Source organism: Crinia signifera, chromosome 6 (assembly GCF_055691185.1).
Source record: "Crinia signifera chromosome 6, ASM5569118v1, whole genome shotgun sequence".
NCBI lineage: Eukaryota > Metazoa > Chordata > Amphibia > Anura > Myobatrachidae > Crinia > Crinia signifera.
Window position 1 is genome coordinate 200,848,358 of NC_139222.1, and position 24,336 is coordinate 200,872,693.

Here is a 24,336-nt window from a genome sequence, read left to right on the forward strand (position 1 = left end):
ATCGCTGGACTGCTAATTTGCAGAGCCTTGTGATCAGGTAATTGCCACCCAGTCAGAGTGAAATCCTGCCCTGTGCAAGGCTACAAAAAGCTTGCAAAAATATTGCAGCCATGCGATTAGCAGCAAGTCCCTTCACAACCACTCACCATCCAATGATTTTATGTGTGCAGTCTGTTCATAGCCTAGGGACCTACTTGGCCAATGTGATAGATGTAGGCTGATTGGGGTCAAAGCTGATGCCACATACCCTCCTTGAAAATGCATAAGTACGCCTGTGTTTTCTCTGATACTCCCATTAAACGTCTGGTTGATACCAGCACACACCAGCTTTCTGCCAATCAAGTTTTGTACAGCTATTTAAAAAAAAAAAAAAAAAACCTGGGTGGCAGGATGGAATTGCGCATTTGTACTGTGAGAATCCCAGAAGGGAGGCCGCTGATTGGCTTAGAATGCTCTCTCTCAGCCAATCAGGGGCCGGCCAGTCATTTGACACTTTTTTTTTAATTTTAATACCGCCGCTGCCCGGTGTGCCCATCAGACTGTTCACCGTCCCCCCCACTGCTTCTCACCGGCCGTTACAGCTCCTCACCCGCAACCCACCCCACTGCTTCACACCGCCGGTTACATGTGATAAATTGCATGCGATTTATCACATGTAAAAAATGGCACATCAAGTGCCAAACTATATGTGAGCCTCCTGGAAAGCTGCCAGGCGGCTCACAGGAGAATTGGGTCCGACTTGTCCTAAGGACATGTATGGGGGCCTTTAATCTGTCTCTGGCTTCGAAAAGAGTAAGAGGCTTAGAGACACATATGAAAAAATACTGTATATGGGGCCTGATTCAGACCTGTTTGCTAGGCTGGGTATATTCCCAGTCTAGCAAGCAGGTAAATGCCACCCTGCTGATCGTCCACCCCCTGCCGCCTGAATCTGCTCACTAGCATTGGAGTTGATGCGGCAGAACAAGAGCAAAATTATTCGATAGTCCCCTTAGCTAATAAAAGTCAGACTAGACTGACTCTTATCCTGGCCACAGACGGCCCAATTCAGGGTGGGCGCTGACGTCATGTGCTCCCACCATTTTTGTGGGCACGCCCATGAAACGCTGAGTGGTCCCCTGTGTCCGCCCCCTGTCTTCCCATCGTGGAAGCCAAAGACGTTAGCTCCGGGGGTTTGGACATACACATATTCCAGCATGCACAAACCACAAACATCGGGCGAGGGAGCAAACGCGACCCGCAGCAAGCGCATCTGAATAGCCCCCTTGTTTCATTATACAGCAAAAGAAGCTCAAGACAAATAGATCCAGTTTGTGGTTCATATTTAGTTAATAGCAGGGACTAACTTACGTAGGGCTGTAAATAGGGTTATATGGAAAAGTCTCACATTTCCTGTTTACAGGAACATATGACTCCTCTACACCTCTTTATTCGAGGGGAGGCGGAAAGCTTTTGGATTTATTTATTTAGAGTTCCTACAGCTTTGGTAAACTACTTATTGTTACCACAGATAAAAATGTAAATGCAATTTGTGGTCTTCTCCTACCTCCCACAACCTGCCAACTGTCATTAAACTGTTATGTGTATTTCCTTTGTGAAATGTCTGCATTTCAAATTAGATGTTAATGATAACATTTCCAACAACTATCTAAGATATTTAATATCATTTTGAATAAATCACAATAAGCTGAGCAGAGCCACCTTAGCATGTTACACAGTAGTCATTGGCTGCACTCAGCTTTTCCAAGAACTGACCTTCACTTAGCTTACAAAGAAGGAAAGTTCTCTAACGAGTCTTTTTGGGGACAAAAACACATGGAAAGTTCCTGCACCCATCTGAGTTCTTCAAATACTGCAATAATAATAAATGGCCCTTAATAAAGTATCCATTGGCACATAACTGCCATGGCGACTCAATAGCTCTAGCTTCTCATTTCTTCCTTTTATGCTGGGCCACTCAGCTCTAGATCTATTACTTTTCTCTTTTTAAAAAAAGGATTATCTAATTTTGCATACAAAACAAATAAATGGAAAATTATGGAAGACGCTAGTCCTAAACCAGAAGCTGGATAAAACGTAAATTATACTCCAGATTTCTTCTCAATAGTGGTATAAATGGCCCTAAGGTGGGTATACTCTAAATGATTTTCAAATGATATAGTTCAGGGTGTACCCACTATATCATTAATGATACACGCTGTGTCTCTCCAGTTCATTTACTGTAGCACACGGAACAGAATTTTAGAGCTAGCACATAGAACAAATGTCAACACAATCATTTTCATCACTATAAAATATTTTGTCCTAGACTTTTAAACATTAGACCAGTGGTTCCCAAACTTTTTCAGTCCAAGGCACCCTTTGGATCTCCATGACCTTTTCAAGACACCCTTAAGCCAAAATATTTACAGAACTGTCACTTTTTTTAAAGTAATTGGGTCAAAACAATGCTATCAGAAGACAGCGCCGCTGGAGCCCCAGATACCACGCATTGGCAAGCCGGAAAGGTGAGTATACATAAATTGCTACTTACCAAATGTATACATTAAGCCCCTCACAGGGTTCCCTGTCAAAGACCACCGGTGGGAAAGATTCCGCGCCTCTGTTCCTGGTATTTCTACCCGCTGTGCCATTGTGTCCAACTACCTCTTATTCTTATGTTTGTACTTAAAGTTCCCATTTCTAGTGCCCTCCTCTGGCCCCCAAGGTCACAGCCAGGAACACAAACTACCCCGTGACCTGACAACGTAAATGTCTTAGTGAATTTCTCCTAAGGCATTTAAAGGCATAAAAAAGTTTTTAAAAACCTTTTTTACTTGGAGTTAATTTGTACTGAACTTGTGAATTGGCTAAGAAATCTTCCCAGAGCCAAAATCCTAAGCAGATCTCTAAAGTCTCAGTTTCCAAGATTCCCAAGCTTCAGATAGCCCAATAACTAATAATTCAATATTAATAAGTAAGACTTGTCTACGGTATATGTATGGTCTCCATGTCTAAAAATGTGGACACATTGTTATTAATTGCAATAACCAGAAGACTATATTTTCCATTCATAAAATTCTGCCAGCCAACTCATCCTTCAACTTCTCAGAAATGTATAAAGAATATGGAACTCTCGAAACTATCAAAAACCAAATGGTCATCCCAGGAAGTACCAGATCCAAAGCAGATGGAACTGTCAGTCCTATACTAAACGTGTGCTCTCTTACCAGCTTTATTAAGCAAAAAGATCTAGAAAGGAACATATTGAAGGATTTTCTAACTAGTGAAAGCTTAATTAATATAAAAAGCTGAGTTTGAAAAATATCTCTAACAGTACAAAAATTGCCAAAAATCACAGATATTGTTCTCTGTTTTCATTGGAACAGACAACTTTACAAGTATACAGCTATGATACTTGACCTATGGAATTTTCCATACAGCTTTTCATATGTAATTAAAGGTGTTACATTTCAAGTCAGACAAGAAGGGTACTATGTTTTCTTTTACCTAGACATTATAATCTTCCACCCTGACATTGCTGTTCTATTAAAACACAGGGGGATGATCACCTTACATTAGAGTTTGGTTTACACTCTTAATCTGAATCCTCACCGCCAATTTCTAGATTCCCTGTGATTTACCTTAAATACCACCTCATTAACACTTATGATTTCCAAATTAAAAAGGGAAGAAATCCAACATTTCATTGCTCAAACTTCTCAAAAGCTTTAGACTAGCCTGAGAATTTTGGCAAGAATGGGTAGACCTTCAGGCTGCTTTAAAGCAAAATCGCTATACATTAATATAACTGTGGCTATCAAGCACATTATACAAACATAGGCCCTGATTCAAATTCACATGGAACAGTGCAAAGTCAGCCCCTTTGCCATGTTTGGGGTTCTGCGGAAGCGTGTATTTGCGCATGTGCAGACCCAGGCAACGCATGGATTTAGCGAGTTACACATTTTTTATTTTGCGGAGGTAGGGCCAGTGGCAGATGGGAGCGCTGACGACACTGGACCATAGAAACGCTGCTCTGTCCTCTGCGATTTGTTGAGGAAATTCAGACTGACTTTGATTTCCGAAGTCAGGAGAAATCATTAGATGGTTGGCGACTAGCGAATGATTTCTCCTGCTAGTGGAGGCATGCAAGGGGATGTGTTAGCGAACACATCCTCTCACATGGTACCAAATGAGACCAGTGACGGAGGGGGCCTGCAATCTGCGGGTGGCGTTTCAGCTCTCAGTAAGCGGTGGTAGCAGCGATCTTTGCTGCGTACAGAGCCAATGTGAATTAGGCCCATAGTCCGTGAGCTTGGAAATAATTGCTTGCTTATCCAAAAAGGTAAGGAATAGCCAGGCTGGCCACAGGAACTACTACCTCCAGCATGCCATCAGCCACAAGCACATCTCTAATTAGAACCACACACTGCTATCTGCACCACAAAGACTGGAATGCCAGCTCTCCTCTAATAGACCACAAACTTAAATAAAAAAATATGGAACAACTCCTTTAGAATATATAATTTCATGGTTCCACAGTTATACAATACAATAAAATGATGAACTTTTCACATTACTAACTGTACAGACCATGAATCTACAGTATGTCAAAATAAATCCCACACTTAATATATGATTACTTCTGTGGAAACGTACCTTCTAGTGCTAATACTCATCACCTCAAACTGTTTAATAGAAAGTAATCTGTGTTATTGGCTATGTCCTGTGCTTCCAGGAGAGTAGTACAATCTCTTTTAAACATTTCTCAGACACTAACGCAATGGGATTTTAGTTGATATGTAATAAATACAGTAAGAACACTTCTGATGCCTCTCTCACTGCCATCCCCATTGTCCCTTCCCATACATCTCATGTCCCTGACTATTGGAAACTGCACGACTGTTTGCCTATGCGATTAGTCTTGTATTAAGCCATTATCTCTTTGGCAAGGCTGCCACTTTAAAGACTATTTTGTGATCTCTCTCCAATGTATCTGAGGTCATCCCCATGTACATTGTGCCATCCATCATGTATATGCGTGGGAGCATGCCAAGGGCTACTTATCACATAAGTAGCCCTTGTTGGAGTCCAACTTTGGTTAAAACATTTAATCAAATTAAAAAATAATTCTTATTTTCATGTTGTGTAGCAATATGGATGGTTAGTTTTAGTGGGCACACCATAAATCATTATAAAAGTTATGGTTGGAAAAAAGAAAATGTTTTTGTTTAATATAAAATTCACAATTAGTATAACATTGTACTGCCTTGATCATACATTTTGTAAATATGCAGTATTTTCAAAAAAGTGTTCATGGCTTAAATACTGTATGCATCAAAATAACATTTATTTTATTTGACTGTAAATAGATTTGAAAATAATTCTAGAGAGTGAATCTTTAAAAACAAATTGCATGTAATGGTGTTTTTGAAAAAAGAGATATTAACAACAAAATGGATATTTATAAACAAATAAAAAAAAAACACTGAAATCTCATCTTTCAACAGAATTGAAATCATGATTGTTGAAAAATTGGCAAATTCACAAACAACTTTACATTTGTAGGGAAATTTGGTAATTGAATAACATGAAGATCTTATATATTTTAAAACAAGACCATGTTCATGAATTCAGCACACAGTGCCACATTTTATTTGCCACCGGTCTCCGTGTCACTCCGACACCAAAATTTGATTCTAAGAGCTTAAGAGTAGAAGAAAGGAGACTAAAAGAACACAGGTAGGCATTGCAACTTGAAATTGTATGCACCACATGAAAAAATACTACCTAAATTAAATATATAGACAAGCACTGATGTTTCCTAGAAAAAAAATCATGATCTTCAACATAATATGTTCAGTTAAGAGCAGGAGACCGCAAGGTCAAGGCTACCACACTTAGCAAGTGTCTGTGGCAATAACTTTTGGGCAACTATTTCAAAATGAAAGTATTTTTCTTTAGAACACACAAAGCCCTGTTTGTTTGCTCTAAACTGTACACACTTAGTTGCAGAGAGGTGAGAAAGTTGGCCCGAAGGTAGTAAAGACTCTTTAACCAATCAGAGGTTTATAAATATAGGTATGAATAACTACTGTATGATTCAATGATTAATTGAGCAAAGATGAGCTGTTAAAAATGAATGAACAGACAGGAGAAAAGCTTTGCAAGTTTGTATATTGATTTCCAGCAGACTGTTTGGGTAATCAGTTATTTCAGTCTACCCTACTATAGAGTATTCCAGACTCACATAAGTAAACTTTGCCTTACAGACAGTTACGAGGTAAAAAGTTACAATTACTGCTTACATTTGCTCCACATATCACACAAAGAATACTGAGGTGCCATCTATCAAACAAATTTGCAGCCATGCACAGGGGCGGGAATTAGCATATGTGGAGCAGTGGGGGGAGTAATTTACCTGATCGCTGGGCTCCGAAGATTCACAGCCCAATGATCATGTACCCCCATCCATTAGAAGAGGCGATAGATCTCTCAAGCTTCTCCAGTGTGAAACTAGGTGGATACACTGATTGGGTACATTGGCCCCCCGTGGCCTTAATGAACATCTTGGCGTACGCTGCTTTCTGTAAACCCCATACTGCTCCCGCTATTCAGTCCCTTTCTTTATGACATCTGCTTGTGAGACGCTATACATCATATGTGACTAGTTCATTAAGTCTTGCTAAAGTGCAGCACATTACATCTAATTTATTATATTATACTGATATTGTTATGTGCATTTCCTCTTTCATCATATTAGCTCGCCTGAATCTAGTGGCATTTTGATGTCTGCTTTTTTATTTTTTATTGCTTTTATTATTGTCCACAGTGTGTTATTTGTTCTGTGTATATTAAAGTTGTTTCTTGTTTTTGTTTACAGGGATCTATGGCAATGGAGCCGCCCGGCTACCGTGACGTAACCGCGCTCTCTGCAGAGGGATGTGCGACGACGCAGATGATTGACGGAAGCTGAAGCCACCGGGTGCAGCTCCCGCGCCGGAGACCCCTTTTGCTGATGGTGCCGTGAGTATATAATGTGTTTATACGCTTATGCCCATTGTCTGATGAAGAGGTATTAAAACCTCAATACGTTACCGCTTTAAACCTGTGCCAGTGTGTCGTTTTTTCTGGCGTGCCTCCGAGTGTCGATTATATATATATATATATATATATATATATATATATATATATATATATATACTGTATGTAGATCTAAAAAATAATATCTATTGGTCCATGGGGGGGAGGGGTTATGGGTACTCGGAACCCCCCAGCATGCGCTACTGGGATACCCCCAAGCACCTTCCCCCACCCATGGCACCCTTGCACCCGATCCTCACCCACCGCACCTTCACCTTCGACACCACCGCACCCAACCCTCCACCACCCGCAGCACCCCCGCATCCACCTGCGTGAACACTGCACCCACCCCTCTCCATTCCGCAGTACACCCACACCCGCCCTACATAAATGAGTTAATAGGTTAAGGGGGCGGAGCCCCTTACGATGGTGTGAAGAGCGCTCGTAGGGCGCGATGCATCACCTAGTATATATATATATATATTTTTTTTTGTGGTGAAAAACAGCACTCCAAGTATCCAATAAGCAAAGAGCGCACTCACAAGACTTTTTTCAAGGATAAAGGATGCATGATAAGGAGGCCATATTTCCAGAAGGATATAAATACATTAGAGACTGTACAAAGAAGAGCAACTAAAATGGTGCATGGCCTACATCACAAAACGTACCAGGAAAGACTAAAAGATCTTAATATGTATACTTTAGAGCAGAGAAGGGAAAGGGGGGACATGATAGAAACTTTCAAATATATCAAGGGCTTTAACAAGGTACAGGTGGGAGACATTCTTCACAGGAAGAGGAGCAACAGAACACGAGGACATGCACTGAAACTAGAGGGAGGAAAATTCAGGGGAAATATGAGGAAGAATTTTTTCACAGAAAGAGTAGTAGATAAGTGGAATAGCCTCCCAACAGAGGTGGTAGATGCAAATACAGTAGTACAATTTAAACATGCTTGGGATAAGCATATTGATATCCTTACAAAAAAATAAGGATCAAATATGGTTTGAGGTAACATGTTTAAAAAAAGGGGCAGACTAGATGGGCCAAGTGGTTCTTATCTGCCGTCAAATTCTATGTTTCTATGTTTCTATGATAATAAGGAGTCCTTGTTTGGGATCCCAGCTGTATGCGCTACTCCACCACAGTCACTATACGAGAGTTGGCAGTGGTTAAAGCCAATTAAAAGAAATCGAACAGCGGATAATCCTATTTTTGTCCATTTGGATATTCCATCATTGGACTGCTTTAAACATACTGTATTGGAGATATACTACAGATAGCATATGGTTGAACCGTTATTTCTTTGCTCCTGATGAAGTCATGTTAATGACGAAACGCAATGGGCCTTCTGCTTTGCTCGAACGATGCGTGTTATCGAATCGCTTAAAAGGACGCTACTCTGATACATTGTGAAGATGTATATGTGATTTCTGTATACTTCTGTTTTGCCCTAATGGCGATTTTTATGTGGTTTTTATATCAGTTTTATGTATTAAATATATGTCTTGACTGTATTGACTTTTTTCTTAATGTCCTTTGAAACTTTTTCTTCATATATATATATATATATATATATATATATATATATATATATATATATATTTAGTCAGAGGGTGTGGCTACTACATACGCTCACTGCATCTAAATAGCGGTCATCTGTCAATCAAAACAAATACCAGGTGGGGTTAAACTGAGGCGAACAGAGCGACTAGGCAAACTCCTGCTGACATATATATACACACCTGCCTAAAAGACAGACAGTGTTCCCCAAACTCCACCAATACAGTTCAGGTTTTAGGTTTTAAGGCTATCCGTGCTTCAGTTCAGTCTCAGTGCCAGCCTCAGTCAAATTGATTGATGTACTAATTAAATCAACTGTGATCAAGCAAGGCTATCCTTAAAAATTGTGTCTGGTTTGGCAAACTCTGACTTAGAATATATTAATTTCCTTAAATGAAGGACATTTTTTTGTGAACTATATTAAAGTTTTTGGTAAATGAATCTGAGACCATATCACATGTATTTCTATCTATGACAGTTACATTGTCCCTGGGATCTTTTCCTAAATACATGGTAGGACTTTTGTGTGATATCTAGATTACAGTGATAATAATCTACTGTACTTTGGTCTTAGAAACGTACAATCTGTCCTGAAAACTATATTTGCCAAACTTTAAGTATTTTACTGTGTAAGTTAGAAATGTCTAGCTTTGCATGATATCAAAATGATGTTAATTTAGAAAGACGTGTATACGGTATGTTTGCGCAACATAACATGTAAAATATACTTGTTTTGGTTGAGAAACAATCTGTTAGTCTCATGCGTCTGTGTACTTTTCTTCCCATGGCGATAGAAAAATGTCTAGATGCATTAAAAAGAGACTGACCACATTTCTAGATAGACTTGAATTGATACAAAGCCCTCCATTGATGTCAAGAGAGTGACATAATAAAACAACAACGATGTTTAACATAATTTCAACTCCAACTCATTTATTATATTGTCTAGTGTCTGCGTAAGTGCTAATATAAGTGTGTTATTATAACTCAACGTATTGTCAGTAATTATAGCTGCCATATGGTATGATCATTTTTCCTAATACTTTCCAACATCATTTGTCACAAAAAAAAAAAAAAATTATAACATCTGACCCTAATTGGAACACAAGGTAAGAGACCCTCTTGGAGAAGATTTTCTGTGAATTTGCTTCTAGTTGGGTGTTGACAACTATAACAGACAGAAAAGGAGTCTTTATGAGTCCAGCCCTTGTGGAATGATGACATGTTGTTCTAAGTGCTCCATTTTACTCTGCAACTTGTTGAAAGACGGTTCTGTTTTGATTTACTGGAATTTTTAGTTGCAGGTGATGTAATAAAATGCTCTCGAAAATATATCAAGTCTGCATTTGGACAATGATGAAGTCACCTACACTGTTCCATGTAAATGGCATCTCTATATTATAGAGCGTGATCACTTCGCTTAAATAAGATCATTTTTGGGTTTGTAAATATTACGACATTATAGGAGTATAAAACTGAAGGGATATGACATAGCAATCAGCCACCAGCGACTATCACATGCTGGTGACATTTTGTCATCAAAGTACAGAAAGGATGTGTCATATATGTGTTAGGAAACAAAACATGTAAATCATATTGCTTTAAACATCATCTTAACAATTCTGTAAATATATATTTAAAACATAAGGCCGATTTAAGGCTTGTCGGTTCCAAGGAAAACCTCAATCTACTGCCCCTCCAACCGTTACACTGCCAGCAATACCCTCTTTTCAGCCCCTCAAGTGAAAGTGTACAGGTGGCATCTTAGAAGCTCCACATCCACCACCAGTATTAAGTACAACTAAGGATGTCTTTCTAATAGTGATCCTTAAATTTTGTGATAGACTTGGTAGCACCATGGGCAGATACCGTCACCGACCATAGGCAGCTGCCGTGGCGCCACTGAGTCTACCACAAAATGATACATATTCAATGATGCTCATTTGTTTAGGCCAGATCGTGTTCATGTCACTACAGGGGGTAGTTTTATTTTTTTGCAGAATGTTTATTTTGATTGTTTTGGAGTTGCTTGGTTATGTTTTCTTATTTTAACTGTTCTATGCTAGTTGGGTGTGCACCATTATATCAGTTATTATAAAGCCAATTGTGCTTACCAGAAAATGTTGACACTGCTCATCCAGGTGTGTTGATGTTTTGTTAATTGAGTTGAACACCAATCTTTTTGTTATTGAATGCATGTATTTTTCCCATCTGTTTTCTGTCCTTTTATGTCCTTTTATCTTCCACCATTTATTAATTAACATCAATAAATGAAGTAACTGATTGTCTGGAATTTATTTACTAAGTGTCTAGGTGAACTGATGCCGCATGCAGGCATCCATTCACCTCCACCCTGGCTCCGCTGCTGTCTGCACAGTACAGCAGACAGCAACAGAGGCTGTGTGCACCTTCCGCCCAGCCTCCATACTTATTGTAGGATGCTGCGACTGGGAGGTTGGGCTCCCTGTTGGTGTAGAAGGGAGCCAGGTCAGATAACCGGCACACCCATTTACACTGCCCCACCACCTGGGTCCTCCCCAGGCTCCACCCTGGTCAGGACCTGGCTAGGGTTCCTGGGAAAATGGACCTGTGTTTTTTTCTCAGCTACCACATTTACACCACCGCTGACCCGAGTCAAAGAGGCTTATACCCAGGTTTTTGCAGTGGTGTAAATGGGGTATTATTCACACTGCCAATTATATGTGCAGCAGTTTTTTATGAAACTTAAGTGCTTCAGGAGTTTTGTTGTAACAGAAATCTAACACAAAAGCTGGTTATATCATTATTTGTGATTTAGTGACCTATAATTCATATTTTTACATTTTATGTAGATATTGCAATAGTTAAAGAGACCCCCGTTCTATACCATCAACAGCACGTGCAGGACAAATGAGAGTTAATGCTTGGGCTGTCTATAACAGCTCAGCACATGTGAACTGATGCGTGCCCAATGAGATCCCACCACTAATAAACATACTTGTTTGAATATTTATTTATTTTATTTATTTACAGTTCCTTATATAGTGCAGCAGATTCCGTTGCACTTTACAATTTTAGACAGAGATAAAACAAACTGGGTACAACATACAGACTTGGAGGTAAGAGGGCCCTGCTGCAAGCTTACAATCTATAAGGACATAGGAAGGACAGGCACCAGCAATAGCATAGCAGTCCCACCAAGTTGCAGGTCCAGAAGGGAAGCTATATAATACATAAGTGCCTCAGAGGGTAATGCTTGTGGAAATTAAATATGTTTGGAGGCTAGTGGAGAGTCTTATTGTGCATGGAAGGGCATTCCATAGGATGGGAGCAGCCCGATAAAAGTCCTGTAATAGTGAATGGGAGCTAGTGATCCGTGCAGTAGAGAGAAGCAGATCTTGTGCAGAGCGGAGTGGTCTAGATGGAAGATATTTTGTGATAAGTAAAGAGATATATGCTGGTGTAGTATGGTTAATAGCTGTATATGCGTATAGAAGTGTTTTATATTGAATACGGTAAAACACAGGTAACCAATGGAGGAACTGGCAGAGCGGATCAGCAGACAATGAGCGTCTTTCTAGGAAGACACCCTAGCAGCAGTATTTAGAATGGATTGCAGTGGCGAGAGTCTGTTCTTGGGAAGACCAGTTAGGAGACTATTGCAGCGTCTTTCTAGGAAGACACTTTAGCAGCAGTATTTAGAATGGATTGCAGTGGCGAGAGTCTGTTTTTCAGAAGACCAGTTAGGAGACTGTTGCAGCGTCTTTCTAGGAAGACACCCTAGCAGCAGTATTTAGAATGGATTGCAGTGGCGAGAGTCTGTTCTTGGGAAGACCAGTTAGGAGACTATTGCAGCGTCTTTCTAGGAAGACACTTTGGCAGCAGTATTTAGAATGGATTGCAGTGGCGAGAGTCTGTTTTTCAGAAGACCAGTTAGGAGACTGTTGCAGCGTCTTTCTAGGAAGACACCCTAGCAGCAGTATTTAGAATGGATTGCAGTGGCGAGAGTCTGTTCTTGGGAAGACCAGTTAGGAGACTATTGCAGCGTCTTTCTAGGAAGACACTTTAGCAGCAGTATTTAGAATGGATTGCAGTGGCGAGAGTCTGTTCTTCAGAAGACCAGTTAGGAGACTGTTGCAGCGTTTTTCTAGGAAGACACTCTAGCAGCAGCATTTAGAATGGATTGCAGTGGTGAGAGTCTGTTCTTGGGAAGACCAGTTAGGAGACTATTGCAATAATGAATGCAGGATATAATGAGTGCATGGATAAGAGATTTAGTAGTGTCTTGTGTGAGATAGGGTCATATTTTGGATATGTTTTTTAGATGCATGCAACATGATTTGGAGATAGATTGAATGTGGGGAACAAAGGACAGCTTAGAATAGAGATTTTAGTATTTAGACTGAAAGGGTATTTGACAGTAGCCTGACAAGAAAAGTCTATCTAAATACAGAAACCAATAAGCATTACTGATAATGCTTTATTTTATGTCTGGGTGACTTATCTATTGCTGTACTACTCAAATCCTATGTATTACATTCATTGTTTTGATGTCTGTAAAGCGCCCTGAGTCCTGTTGGAGAAAGTGCCCTATATAAAACCTTACTTACTTACTTACTATAATTTAAAAAAATGAATACAGTAGCAATTGCCTCTAGGAAAGTGCTTTAGGTGTGGATCCATATAGGCAGCAGATAGTCCATTATCTGTAGAGGTATAGTTATGTGAGAATTAGGTAACAGGTGCCTACTCCTGTCCACCCTCTGTCACTTGTATAGATGAGTTCTGGTAAGATAGGGGGCTATTGAGAATTTGGTTCAATAGCACTCCTGTTTCAGTGGTATCTGCCTGTACCAGATGTTGTCTTCAGATCATGGGGTAGACCTCAGAACGGTTGTAAGCCCAGCTGTTATAATAGTGTGTATAAGAAGAATTAATTCAGCTCAGCGAGATTTAGAATACCACAAGGTGACAAAGAAAAGCAGAAAAAAAAAAATCCTGCAAATAAACATTTTTAGAGGCTGGCAGAGCTAATGGAGATTATATTCTCCTTTGTTGGTTATGCTACCCAATATTGGAGGTACAAACTTTATTCTTAACACTGAGAATAACAAAAGGGACAGCACTGAGTACACAAGAAAAAGGTTATCATTATTTATCGATAACAAAAACTATGGTAACAAAGAAAGGGCATAAAGAGTCAAAGTCAACTAGAAGGAATACAATTATCCCATACAGTGAGCCCAAATCAGGTCTAAGTGAGAACCAATGAAACTATCATAAGTGGGCAAATGTATTAAACTGGAAAGGCAACAGACTACCCCAGATGTCTATAACATCAGAGTTTCAGCCTATCCTTCATATCATGTCTACTATGTTCCAAGATGAATGCTACTGACTGGCCACCTTCCACTGTTGCAGCCATGGTAGCCCATTAACCATTACACTAGTGGCACAGCAATTCACTACACACCAACACCTGAAACAAGTGGCTAACAGACATATAAAGACTCTCCTCTGTAACATGCACATTGTGGCTGTCGGAAATGGACATCCCTATAGTGTAACAGAGCATGCCATACCATATAAACCAGTTCTAGTCAACAAACACAGTAATAGATAAATTGACCTTACTGTATATCTAGCCGTAGCCTAGCAGTGGCAATCACTACCCCTCCTTGACAGCAATGTCAAAATCACCTTGACACTATATATCCAAACAGACACCAGGACCAAGCAAGCACCCATCAGCATCAGCATAGGTGTATATCAAGGGAAATCTTCCTACAGAGGTCATTCTACCTCAAATGCACCACAAGAACCTCCAAGCACTCTAAATTACAGAGCCGTTTACCTCATCTTTTAAATCCTGTCTCCCACCTGGCATGGACATTGACACAAGTCAGCTGTACACAATACAACCACATCAAAAACCCTACAAACGAAACAAACCATAAACCATGCCCCATCTGGGGATGGAAGTGGCAAATTTCTTGATCTGAGGTAACCCATCCTCCACAACTGCAGTACAACAGCCAATCATTTCCCTAATGTAGAAAAAAATCATGTAAAATCCCTAAAGGCCCCCACTGTTAATGTTAGTGAGCACACAAAGCATCAATTTATGTCACAAAAGAAGCCAATGTGCAATTGCCTGAGCTGGATTTTGGGCATTTTTCTGGTTGATTCACAAGGCTGCAATTTTCACTGCCTCATGGGTTCACCAAGGGCCACCCCCCCCCCCCCCCTCCAAACAGACGCATGACCATCCATTCACAGGCTTGGGTGTTGACGACCATCAAATGATTTCTTCAGCGCTCACAGATCTGAGATACCTCTATGGTGTCTCTGATCTGCAGGCGCCCTGTGTGAGGACAGGGCAGGCAGCTGACATCCGCTGACATCAGCTGCCCGTCCCCACACCCGCGTCACAGGGCAATTAGCATAGGAGAACCCAGTTTTCTCATGGGAATGCCCATAAAGCACTGGGCGTTTCCATATGCAAATTGCCTGGCCTGCCACCCCACGCCCCTTCAGGCCCTCCGCCCGGACTTCTATGTGCAAGCACTGTGGGCGCCTGCACATAAGCACTGTGGGTGGCTGCACATGAGAATAAAAACCTATGCGCATGCGCAGTCGGAAACAATCAAAGCTAAAGAGACATGGGGGGATGACGCTGAAGGGAGTTTGAGAGAAGAGGTTATGACAGGAAAGATCAGAAGGAAATAATAGAAATAACCAAAAAATCAGAGAGAGAACAATTGCCACATTTAGAAATATCAATTTATTGGTACCACTATAAAACTATAAAAAAAGCTTAAGTCTATTAATACGTAGGACATAAGACACACATATATAATTGTCCTTCAGTCAAATACACAACTTAATCCAGAGGAATTAATAGCCAACTCGTAGATTATTTGGACTCCAATAAGCAGGATTTACTTTATCATCTTGAATTCTCTTTTTTTTAGAATGCATTTTATAGAAAATTGTCTCTCCACTTAATGGTAATCCTGGAAGTTGTTTCAAATTAAGACTCCACAGCAGCAGCTCTTAATGGGGTTTGCCTTGTAACTTATCAGTCCAAGGGGGACATCGCCACAAGAAACAAGGAAGACCAACTTTTGGGGAATATAAGGATCGGGTGTCAGTTAGTCCAGTCCAGTCCGTTAGTGATGGAATCCGCCTGCAGCATCTGTACGTATGCGCCCACAACCTATGCTTGTTATATTAAAGATAAGTGGGACCAAGTGGTTTACCTGTGTGGCAGTAACCTCCCGGCAGACTCCAGTCCTGAGTGGCTGGCCCATGTAGTGATCCTGGATGTCCACAATGTGCTGGGGCAGTCGTACGCTCCATGCCTGCTTCCAGACAAAACCAGCAAGCCGGGCGGGTGGGAGGCAAGGCGCTTTCACTGCAGCACAGCAAACAGTGAATATCAGGCAGACCTCCAGGTGGATGATGGTTTGGAGCATGAGAGTTTCAAGATGTCCCACTTAGTACAACGTCACTTTATATGTAAGGGGTCTTGACGCATTTCTCGGCATAGAGTTTTGCCAGTTTCCTCAGAATATACCCCACTTAGCAGAAGCTTGGTATTTAACTTGGTACCAACCAATCAGAACATTGATTAGTAATTGCACACCTGTCTGCTAACTCAAATGTGTGTTGCGCTTACACATAGTTATTAAATATAATTCAAATATTTGAATTATATGCAATAACTATGTGGAAGCGTAACACCTCAAGGCACTCATTGTATAGTATTTGTGAAATAGTGAAGAGGGAGCTGCTTCACATGACTAAGTGCTACTTCAATATAGGAAATATAGTTGTATTTGTAACTGTAATAAGCACATCTTCAAGTTATATGTTTTAGGTACCTTTTGTCTTTACATATTTCCAATTCAACACAAATTGGGATCCTTGTGGAAATCAAACACTTTATTCTGAAAATACTTTGTTAAAAAGGTTACTTAGAGGGTATTCATTGTTATAAAAGAAGAATAAGTAGTATATTCAGTAACAGATTGAGGGCCAGATTATCTAAGCTTCAAAAGTGATAAAATGGAGAGTGGTAAGCAACCAACCAATCAGCTCTTGTCTGACATTTCTCAAACACAGTCTGTGACATAGAAGGTAGGAGCTGATTGACTGGCTGTTTATCACTCCCAATTTTATCACTTTTGAATCTTAAAGAATCTGGCCCTGAGGAACTTTAAGAAATCAGAACATGAGAATACCAGCAGTCCTAGGCTGATTTTCTGCTTTCAGTTTAATGACGAAGGATAATTGGCTGAGAACGGTTTGTTTCCACACACAAACACTAGCCATATAATTTCACCTTCTAATTAGCAAACTGGTGTAAAAACTGACAAATTCAAACAAATGTTTGGAATGAGGAGGACAATTACTCAACAATGAGTAAGCTGTCATTCTAAGCTTTATTTCCATGCTTTCTCCCTGGTGACATGAAGAGCCAACATTTCCTAATTAGCCTAGAGTTTTACTACAGAGCTGTAAAACTGATACCCTGATACCCTTGTGTAGATATTCTTACTAGCATTCCTAGGACTTTTTCCTGGAATAATCAGAATATTATTTGCACATTTCTCAAACAGGATTTTGCAGTCACTAGAATTAAAAGACATTGGGGGAAATTTAGTAAGATATGTATTCTACTTCACATGTGATGTTGCCTTTGGGCAACCAATCAGATCCTGTCTACTATCTTCTAGAGTGTGCTAAATAAATAAGAAGTAGATTCTGATTGGTTGCCCATAGCAACATCACATGTGAAGTAGAATACACATCTCAGTAAATTGGTGAAACATAGAACGTCACAAAAAAAAATGTGTGTCAAACATTTTCATGTTGACCTATTCTACTTTCTAGCTTTTCCATGGCAACCATTCAGTGTCAACCTATTGACTGTCTATACTTTTACTGAAGACATATTCAAGCACAACCATGTGAATGGTCATAATTTCATATAGATTTTTAAAAATATATAGTACATTTCACAATATGGAATATTAAAGTATAAATAATCTATAATATAATACAAAATAATATATACTATATATACTATACTATATAAAGAACTCCATACCAGTAACATACCAGCGGCAGCTGGCTGGTGCACATTGTTATAGATCTCAGTGGCTATTACCATGAACTGCTCCCTGTGTTCTAGAGCTGAGGTTTTCCACTCTAGTCCTCAGGTACCTCCAGCAGGTCATGTTTCCTGCAAAATGGAGTGGAGTTAAAAGTCACTCTTCTAGAGCTCAAGCACCAGCCGTGCTCATGGAAGTTAGTCATTCAGGGCCAGGCAATTCCATAGTATCAGCTTGTTATGGTTGCAAATGAGAGCTTTTTTTAAATGATTTTGTGGATTAAGACCTTCCTAAGTATTCCCTTGGGGAACATTGCTAAGGTGGATAAAAGGGGTTGATTTCTAGGTTCCTTTATGTGGTCTTCTCCATGCCATGTGGATAAGGGTGCCGGACGGGTTCCAGACATTCGGGATCCTGACAGTCATTTACTCAACGTCGGGATCCCGACAGTCAAAACGCTGACAGCCGGGTGCCCGACGGCCACCCGCTATTTTCCATACCACACCCGTGGATAAAGACAAAACTGATCCAGTTATTTGTTGGCAACAGTGGTGAGAAAGACAAGAGTCCCCACCATGGCTCTCCTATCGAGAGGGTAGGGACACCAGCTATGGGCATCCAAATAAACTGTACTTAATGATCTCATTACAATGGGTAGGCTTACCATTCTTTCCCTTTAAACAATGACCCTAATGAATTACCCAGGTTCTGTGGCTGTCTAATTTCAAGCCCGCATTTTACCTGGGTTTACACTACCATAAAAGAGGCTATATGGTAAACCTGCACAGGATCTCTGACAGCTCTGCCGGGCCCCGGTAAAATGAAGGGGCATGGCCAATAGAACTAGCGTGGCCACACTCTATAAAAAAAATCGGTACTTATGTATTATCTGGGCTCCCATGTTAAATGCACCCAATTTTTTCATACCCCTACTATCCAACTACGCATGGAGTTGATTTTATATAGTGTGGCGAGCGCAGTGAGCCACCGTGCCCGAAGCGTGGCGAGCGCACGCGGTCTCATAAGAAAACCGGGAGCCCAGATATTACATAAGTACCAAAAAATCTTAGCAGCGTGCAGTGGGTGGCATTGCAAACCGGCACACAGGAAGAGAAAGGACAGGCTGCTGCTGCAGCACAGTCTCTCTCCCCAGCTCAGCACACACCACTGAGAGGCAGCCTGTCCCCTTTTTTCCACTGCTGGGATCTCAGTAACGGGAGATAGAGGTAGCGGGCCCCCGGGACCCTCCAGCAGAACTGGGTCTGGGTTAAAAGTACCCACCCCCCTCCCGTCTCTGCGCCACTGGGTTTTCTATTAGTCATCCTATTTAAGTTACTATGGAGGCTGCTGCAGCCTCGTGCCCTGCTTCATTCCAAACGATACATGTTTTTTCAAAGAACCCTTCAGATTTTATCTTGGTAAATGAAATGGTTCTTAACATAATTATTTAATTAGATTGTGTAGAGCTGCCGTAAGCACAAGGGTGCCAATTCAAGAGGATATGTAAATAGTTTATCTAAAGAATCAGCGTAGAGTCTCCCCTCTGGCAGAATCACATATAACTATTACTCCCTTATGTGGCAAACTGACAACATTTCGGAAAACACTGCTTTCTATTCTTCATGTGGATTTGTGGCTGCATTAGTTTCAATGTTAGCTCGGTGCCCATAAAGCTAGTTAATATATATCAATAGCTGGTGCCCAGTGCTTGATAACTAACTGTAAATGTAAATAATGTTGTTCATGAAATATATCGGGAATGGGATAGGGTAGAAAATAGGAACAGGGATATGGCAAATGTAAACTATATTTTATTGTTCCTATACCTGATAGATTGAGTCAATGCTGACCTCTGTAAACATTCTTATATCAATCCCAGTGATTGTCAATATATTTACCACTACAGTTCCTTTCTCAGCCTGGAATCCTTCTACCTCTTTACCTCAGGTATATTAAAATGGGGCCCGATTCAAAGATCTCTGATATTGTGAGACCTTCACATGCCCAGAAGCCGCAGTGCTCGTATGTAAATGTCATCCTGATTGGCAGGTTCTGGCCTTTAGGGGGGAGGGCAATAACAATTTGTCAAAATTATGGGGTGTCAGACACTTTTTGTAGGTGCTAATTCACTGGCTCTGGCAATGTGATTTGATTGTCAATCTTTGTAACATGATAGTTACTCAGATCTCTGATGGCCACGCAGTGCATCTGATGCTGTGTGCTGTGATGCTGCAGCAAACTACAGAAGTCGTTTTACTCAAAATGCCATCTGCGGCATTTACATATTTTAGCACAGGCACCGCGTACAAAGATTCAGTGCAGATACTAACTGCATTCACCTCTGAATCAGCCCCATAGTTATGCTTACACACTGTTTTTCTCCTCCTTTCATCCTGACAGCCAGGTATCTGCTATGCACTACCTCAGGGGTTCCCAATCTTTTTCTAATCACGGCACCCTAGAGTATCATAATTTTTCCAAGGCACCCCTAGGCCCCAAATAATATATATCAAGTTAAGTAGATTGTGTTTATATGTGCTGCTTAAGTTCAGTTATGTGGTAAAGGGCAGGATTTGGTTCTGATTGTACACATTTTATGATTGGCAGCCACCAGCACTGGTTTTATCCAGAAATAATTGATCATAAATAATTTGAATTGGTCCTGGACGACCTACCTGAGGCACCCCTGCAAGTGTCCCGAGGCACCCCAGGGAGCCTAGGCGCACAGTTTGGGAACCACTGCACTACCTATAAGCAACATGGTTACCCAGAGCAGCCACTATAGGAAGCAGAGGCTGGTACAGTATCTTACAATTATTTTTCCATGTCTGAATAACAATGTCCCTCTTTCATTCCATGTTTGATACCATGTTACACGCCTAACTAGGGGAAGGGGGAGGGTGGAGGGGGCTGGCGGACAAAAATGTTGTGCCTAGTTGCGGCCTGACCCCTAAACTTACCCCTGGCTGGCAGGGGTTGGAGTGACATCTTCTGAATACCTTTCTTGCACTGTTCAACCTCCTGACATTCCTCCAGCATCACTTGACAGGTGAATCCCAGTGCTGCATCCTAATTACTGATGCAGCTAATCAACACTGTCTGAGTGGATATAAGGAGTCTCAGCCCAATTCCCAGGTGCCTTTAACAGCTCGTCTGAATTGGTGTTTTCATCCAGCATCAGTATCCAGACTCCTGGCTTCTGCAAGTTACCAAGCTCGTTTCCCAGAGGTGCCTACAGCAGTGTTACGTGCTCATTGCAAATTGAGCAGCCGGGTAGCATTCTCTGTCTCCAGGCAATCAGACACAAGCAGGCCAGGCCCAGAATGCTGAAATGCATACTGGCCTCGGGGGCATGTGACACCTTGCCCCCATGCCCAGCCCGCCACTGATCTAGGGGTTATGATAGGTCTATTACTGGAAGAAATGTAATATATATCACAGTCACTACATGCTATAAAAGGCAAAATATGTCATAATCTTACTACAGAAAATTTGGCTTTTCTATGGACAGGACAAATTCAGCTTGATTCCTCACAGGGAGTACATACACTCAGATTACAATTTCCATACCTAGCATGTTATCTATGGTGCCCCAAAATACAGCATTTCACACATCAAGAATAGATTTATCCATGGACAACAGCAAGGAGAAATAGTTTCCACCAAAGAGGTAATTCACTTGGCAACATGCAATACACAGAGTAGGAAGACTTTCTCCATTACAATTATCAGCTGGTGACATGTAGGGTTCCCTGGTCACAACAGCAGCCTGCAAAGCGAGGTGCACTCTCAGATCTACAGTGTGTAATACTGGAAAGGGATTTTTGTGCTGCAGGCTGGGGAGCCAAGGCTGGCATCAGAAAGTGTGGGACCCACCTACGTCCTTGATTCTCTTCCTCACCAAAGTCCTTGTGGATGCAGAGGTGAGGCAGTGAATCCACCCCTCTATTGGGTCCTTGTGCCCTGTGTGCAGCAGTACAGAACATCTGATGAAGATGGTTGGACATTGAAGGTAGTGTTCCTGGTAGCAAGTACTTCAGCCAGAAGTCTTGGAGATTTACAGACACTATGGGCCTTATTCTAGTTCACTCTTTCTGACAAAATCATTCTTAGATGGACAAAACCATGTGCACTGCAGGGGGCAGATGTAAAATGTGCAGAGAGAATTAGATTTGGGTGAGTTATTTTGTTTCTGTGCAGGGTAAATACTGGCTGCTTTATTTTTACACTGCAATATAAATCACACGTTGAAGTAAAACCCCACCCAAATCTAATTCTCTCTGCACAAGTAACATCTGCCCCACCTGCAGTGCACATGGTTTTCTCCATCTAAGAAGGATTTTGTCAGAAAGAGTGAACTAGAATAAGGCCCTCTGGCACAATTAACTATTTATAATATGTATGTGGCCAAATTGATTTGAAGAACTAAACCAACATTGTTCCCAAATTGTGTGATTTTGCAGCATATGCTGCATTTATTTTGCACTACTTATTGTGCTGATTCTCTACATCCTATTGTGGGGCTCACATGATGTATTGAAGGAAAAAGCTGTAAAATAAAATGACCAATAATTAAGATTTTCCAAATACTCCATGGCACTTCAAGTCTCCTACACATGCTCTATTGCCCATGGATAGCTTGGAAAGTCACCTGGAAGAGAAGGAAAATCTATTCTTAATATGTTTGATACAGTCATGCGGTCGCTTCTGACACCAGATAGATGGATCTTTGTCATCATTATGCAAGTAACAAAATACAGCCTCATAGTGTGTTTCATTAAATGAAGCCACTAATTTATTCCATATGCACAAAGTGAAAAAAATAAGGTACAAGAGACAAGGGGGATAAATTTACTAAGCTGAAATGGCTACTAATATGTCCATTCGTAGCCGTTTCTGGGTGTATACGGCCGTAAATTCTTATTTAGTTGAGCACTGATCCAAGTCCAGGGCAGGTGTAAGTAGGGTGGCCAATCCTGGGTTTGGGATCGGCGGGATCCCAGCATTTGCATCCCCGCTTTCGGGATTAAGTGGTGCAGGTTTTCATTGTTGCCAGGCAGTGCAGCTTCAGACGCTGCCTGCCTGTCTGTTCATGCTGCTCCTCGCTGCCTGGCATCAGAGGTCATGCCGCGCAGCCCCACATATGTCCGCCCTTTCAGCTGCATAAAGACACACCTTCTCTGCTGCTTTATTACACATTTTCTATTTTTGACTATAACAATTGTGGGTTACCAATAACAAGGAACATTGGGGCAGATGTATTGTAGCGGAGCTTAGCGCGCCGCTATAATACTTCCTGCTTCGCCTCATTAACTATGCAAAGCAGGAGGGGAGACTGACGAGATGTATTAACATCTTGCCCGACGAAGCGGGGGAGTATAAACCCCCCCCTCCGGCGATGTCCCCCTTCTGGAGACAGCGCATCAGTTAACACTGATGCGCTGTCTCTGCCTGTCCGGCCGGCTCACTGCACATGCGCGAGATCTCGCTATTATCGCGAGATCTTGGGTGCAGCCTGGAGCCAGCAGCAGGGCTAGCGTTGTCCCCGCAGCTGGCAACGCAGCCGGGGCAATTTAATGCCTAGGGGGCTGTTAATACATCGCCACGGCTGCTAAATACTGGGGGGGGGGGGATTACAGGGGACAGCCCCGCCTAGCGTTACTCAGCGGGCTGCTCCTAGCACACGTTAGGTGCGCTATTAATACTGTACATTTCCAAAAACGTAATCCCCCCCAGTTAACTAGCGTTAAGTGCAGAAATGCACTTAACGCTAGTTCATACATCTGCCCCATTAACTCTTATGGATGGTGATGTGTAAATATAGATTAACAACCTTTTAAATCTGTCAGGATCATTATGTAATATCACCTATCCTTCTGTAATATTGCCTATTTCCCATACATTGTAAGCTTGCGAGCAAGGACCATTGACTACCACTGTGTATGTTATTACCAAGTCTTGTTTTATTACTGCTTATTCACAATTGAAAATCACAATGGAAATGCTGCAATTAATTTTACAGTTGTGTAAAGGTGGGTACAGATGTTTAATCATGTCTGAACATGATTAATTTCAGGAGGGACAAAATCCTGTTTCCAGACTTCCATGCATGACTTGTGGCATTTGCAGATGTGGGGTGGCAGCACAGTCCAAAATTCACACAGGGGAGCCACACCAACTGCCAGTGAGTCTAGGCCTGCAATGTTTGGCAGAATATGGGATGGCAGTTGTTGTAGCTACATACCTCCCAACGTCACCCATTCCAGGAGGGACAAAATGCTCTGTACCTGGACTCCCTTGCCAGCTGCAGATGTGCAGCTGCAGCACAGTCCAAAATTCAATAGGGGCAGGGGCTGGCTGGCAACTTTTAGCCTAGGGGGCAAGTCCAGAGCACTGGCCCATAAACCACCCCCCCCCCCGGGAAAAATTAAATACAGCCGCAAGTGGGCAGAGAATAATTCAGTAAGAGGGCGAGGATGGAGCTACAATTGCAATGCATGATCAGACAAAAAAATTTAATTCAAACATTTGCTCCATCAGAGGTGAGGGAGGCGGCGCTGCTAAGGGCTGGGAAAACTCCCCGCTCCCCCTGTATAAAAATAATAATGAT